We start from the raw sequence: 4951 nt of genomic DNA, 5'->3' as shown, positions 1-4951 counted from the left end.
GGGGCCAGCCTTCGAACCTCTGATCAGTCGGGAGGCTCGGAGCCTGGTTCCTTCACGGGGAAGGATCCTTCTCGGGGTATCCCCCTTTCCCGGTCCCTGTTGCAAGAGAGAGAAAGAGGAAAAAAGGAAAAGGATACGAAATCGAACGACGCGGCGTACCTTTACTGACGCGGTTATTACGGCGAAAGCGAAGCGTCGCCCGTTTCTCCTGCCAGAAGCGCCGCCTGTCCCGCCGCGGAGTTAATGCGACGGGGCGAGTGGTTGGCGGGGCGGCCGTTGCGCGTGCGCGAGCCATTCGAGGAACGGTTGTTTCGCTTCGCGTTTTTGAATCCCGCGTCCGGTCCGGGCGGAACGTTGGAACCGGTCTCGCCTTGGTCTTTATATACCCGGGAGAGAGTCTGGTGACGGTTCTTTGCTCTGCTTCCTACCTCCCTCTTAGGTTTTCGCAACCCGAGAGACTTAGCCAGAGAAGAAGAAACCGCCCTTCCTGCCCCTTGCGCCGCCATCCCTTCCGCTCGGTGATGGCTGACCGGGTGACCATCATCTCGCCGCGTGATCCATGGCCTTTTTCCACGGTGACGACGAGTGATCTGGAGGATCTGGTCGGCGATGGTTTGCTTCGCCCTCTCACCGATGAGCAGCGACCGGAATGGATTCCTCCCGTGGGCGGAGCCGCTCCGTCCCCACCGCCGGGGTACATCGTGAGCTTCGTCTCCTTCCACGAGCGGGGATTCGGTGTGCCGGCGGGCCGCTTTATGCGGGCGATCCTGTACCACTATGGGGTGGAGTTGCACAACCTCACCCCCAACTCCATCTCGCAGGCCGCCATCTTCGTAGCGGTGTGCGAGGGGTACTTGGGGATCACCCCCCATTGGGATTTGTGGACCCATCTCTTTTTCGCGGAGCTCTTTGCCTCGCCGACGGGGGAGAGGAAAGTCCGCGCAGCGGTGCGGGCCGGCGGCTGCACCCTCCTGCTGAGGCAGTCGCGGGTGTCGCTGTATATTCCTGCCATCCTCGCGTCTTCGAACAAGGGGTGGCAGCGCCGGTGGTTCTACCTCCGGAATGACGGCGAGTTGCTCCCGTCGTTCTCCCAGCGAGTAGTCACCACTGCCACCGACGCTTGGCGCCACGGGACCCCGCACGAAAGACAGAAGAACCTCGAACCCCTTCTCCAGGCCTTGGAGGCGTTGCGGAAGGGGGGACTCACCGCTGCGGGAGTGATTGCCGCCATCCACCGTCGGAGGGTGCTTCCCTTGGCGGAGCGACGACTGTCGCTTTGTGAGATGACCCCGGAGGCTGACTGGGAGGGCTCGCGGATGTCCTCTGACCCTCTTCCCTTCGACGCCCTCCAAGGGCGGGTGTCCGTCGCGTTGGGGAAGCCGGACCCCCACGCCTTCTCCCAGCTTTTGATGCGCCCCGACCGAGGGTGTGTGACTCTGGTGAGTGTCCGCTCCTTCCTTCTTCATACATCGGGTCGTTCCTGGTTTTTATGATCAGGGTTTTTTTCCCCCTTCTTCAGGAGGTGGGGTGGCACAAGCCTTCCCTGCCACGGGTCCCGCAGGATGCGGTGGACCGAGCAGCGCGACGGGTTGCCGCGGAGGAGAAGAAGAAGAAGGACGCGGAGAAGGCCCGGGCCCGCGAGCGGAGGCGGGCTCGAGACGCCTTGGAAAAGCTCCGTCGCCGGCAGGAGAGGGAGGGGCTCCCAAGGGAGCCGTCGCCGGAAACGCCCGACGACGACGACGATGATGAAGATGATGACGAGGAGGATGACATGGCCGCCCGCCTTGGCCTCAGCCCCGGCTTGGGGTTTGGCCAGGAGTCGTCAAGCCAGCCCCCGAGCGGGCTGACGCCATCAGTCCTCGGAGTCAGGGCGTCGGGGTCCCGGCCCGAGGGGCGGGGGCAACCCGAGAGGGCACCCGACCCCTCGGCTGGAGGAGCTGAGGCGACCCCGGGGGGCCAGGCCAGGGCGTCTGCTCCCCGAGTGCCGCCGCTCGTGCCGGCAGCGCAGGGAGGCGACCCTCGGGTCACCGTGACAGTGCCTGGGCAATCTGCCCCCCGGGCGTCCAAAGCAAGGGTGGTGCCGAAGTTGCCGGCGAAGCGGACCTCGGCGGCGGTTCCGGGGGCCGAGATCCAAGAGACTTCCCCCCAGGCACGGTGGATCATGGCCCGGAGCGGGTAAGTATCCCGGAATGTCTTTGTCCTGGCTTTCCATTCATATGTCCCGGCCGTGATTTTTCTTTTTCCTTCAGCAAGCGAAGCCATGGCCTGACCGACCTGGCACCCCTGAAGGCCCTTAAGACGACGCCGGCCTGTGCGGCCAGTGCCGCTCCGGGCCTTGCCGTTCGGCCGACCTTCTCGCAAGGCGTTCCACCGCAGGGGGCTCGGGCGGCATCGGTCGCCGTGGAGCAGGTTCCCGAGGCTGGCTCTTCTGCCGAGACGGCCATTGTGATAGAAGAGGCGGCTGACGCTGATGTGGTCCCGAGCCCACCGGACGTGTCGGCCATGCCGGCGCCTGCCGCTACCGAAGTCGCCGCCGTCCCAGTCGGAGAGCGACCGGTTGCTGCCGACGTTGAGACGGCTGATGCGTCGGCGCTTGGTGCCTCGGAAGAGGGGGCGTGGAGGCGCGATCCGTCCCGCCGGGCGGCAGCCTCGTCGCTGTGCGGCAGAGCTCCGAGGGCCGGCGTCAGTTGCTCCGGTTCCGGACCCGTGAGGCCTCGGACCCCGTCTTCGTTCTCGACGATGAACGGGAGGACCAGTCCTGGGATTAGCTCCGCGAGTGTGCTGAAGCAACGGTGGGGTCGCTCCGGTCGTCGCTGGAGGTTTTCTGCAGGGACGTCCCCAAAATCCTCCAGGTAACGGTTTCAGGCATACCTTTTCTCTTTTGTGACCGAGGCGTTCTTCGTGACGCCTCGCCTCCTTCCCTCAGGATCTGACGGATCGGAGCGCCGCCAAGTCGTCGTTCATCCGCCGCGAGGTCGACGTCTGGGGCTCGCTACGATCCCTGAGGACCTCGCTCGCCGGAGCTACTGCGCGCCTTTCTCGGCAGGGTGCCGAGGTAGCGGACCTCCAGTTGCTCTACACTGACCTGAGAGCCGAGGCGGCAGCGGCGCGCGCGGAGGCGGCCGCGGCACGCGCAGAGGCACAACGGCAGCGGTCGGAGTTTGACCGGGTCGTCGAGGAGCGGGACCAATCTCGGGACCGGGCTGCCGAGGCCGAAAGCCGGGCTGAAACCCTCGCAGCCGACTTAGCCGTAGCCCAGGTCGCGGCCTCGGAGCAGCGTGCCCGAGCCGGAGGTACGCCTTGGCCATCCTTGGTTCTCGTTCCTGTTTGTTTTCTCTGCTTGTGTTTGAGATCTTTCTTCTGGCTGTTTGCAGAGCTCGAGTCCGCCCTTGATGAGTCCGCCAAGGCGCTTGCCGAGGCGCTTGCCGGGGCGGCCGAGCAGAGGGAGGCCGACCACGTGGCCATGTCCGAAGCCGTTTCGGACGTTTATCGGATCCTTGGCTCTGGCGACGTCCCCTCAGGAAGCTCCCCTCAAAGTCGCCTTCAAGCCTTGGGTGATCACGTGCGCGGCAGACTCCGCGAGGCGCTACACCACGGCGTCAGGCGGGCCTTCGCCATACTCGCTTCCCAGTTCCCACTACGTTGTGGACCTGGAGCGGGTTAGTGAGGGGTATTGTCTTCCTGACGAAGACGAAGTTGCCCTGGCAGAAGTCCAGCGGCTCGACGCGGTTGCCGCGGGTCCGAGCGCAGTGCTGGCGACCACCTTTGAGGCGGAGATCCTCCCCCCTGCGCCGTCGCCGGAAGCCGAGATGGACTTTACCGAAGGCGGGGACGGAGCTGAAGGCGCGGCTCCTTCCCAAGGCGACGCCTAACTCTGTTGGAAGAGTTTCTGTTGGATGCGCGTGTGTCTTTCTGTGGCCGCTGAGGCCTGAACACTTTGTTTCCATTGCATGAAGTCGTACTCCTCTTCCTTTTATTTTGCGTGTCCGGCTTTGCCTATCAATAACAGGGTGGCTTCCCGAGTAGGGGTTATTTTTCGTGGCGGGTGATGAGTGAGGTGTCCCTAACCCGGAGGCATAGGAGTTCCTCGGCTCAGTCGGCCTTGCCACTTACATGCACCCACGTTCGCTCCTTGGGGCCCTGCTTCTGACATAGCCGGGAGAACGCAAAAGCCTTTTTTGACCGAAAATTTTGGATGCGGAGAGGTACACCCAATCTTGACGCAGAGGGGTTCCCCCCTTTTTAGCCCCCGAGGGAGGGTCGGGCTCTGCCGCGGCGAGGCTGACCCTTCCTTGACGACTGAGACTTGTGTGGGAGCGAGGTGTACGAACAGCTCAAAAACATCTTAAGGGTAGAAACGACGTAGCTGTCGGATGTTCCAAGCGTTGCCGTAGACCTCGCCTTGATCGCCGACCAGCTTGTGGATTCCCTCGCCTATGGCTCTGCGCTTCTCTTCGTCGAATCGGCGCAGAGGTTGCTTGACGGGTCGAGCTCCGGCCCGAATATCCAGCGAGTGCTCGGCGACATCCCTCGGTATGTCGGGCATGTCCGAGGGACTCCACGTGAAGATGTCGGCGTTCGCGCGGAGGAAGTCGACGAGCACTGCTTCCTATTTGGGATCGAGCCCGGAGCCGATCCGGATTTGCTTGGAGGCGTCACCGCTGGGGTCGAGGGGGACGGCCTTAACCGTCTCCACTGGCTCGAAGTTGCCGGCATGACGTTTCACGTCTGGCACCTCTTTGGAGAGGCTTTCCAGGTCGGCGATGAGGGCCTCGGACTCGGCGAGGGCCTCGGCGTACTCCACGCACTCCACGTCGCATTCGAACGCGTGCTTGTACGTGGGGCCGACGGTGATGACCCCGTTGGGGCCCGACATCTTGAGCTTCAGGTAGGTGTAGTTGGGGACGGCCATGAACTTCGCGTAGCATGGCCTTCCCAGTACCACGTGGTA

This window comes from Zea mays, chromosome 8 (assembly GCF_902167145.1).
Source record: "Zea mays cultivar B73 chromosome 8, Zm-B73-REFERENCE-NAM-5.0, whole genome shotgun sequence".
Lineage (NCBI taxonomy): Eukaryota > Viridiplantae > Streptophyta > Magnoliopsida > Poales > Poaceae > Zea > Zea mays.
Note: the sequence above shows the minus strand (reverse complement) of the source record.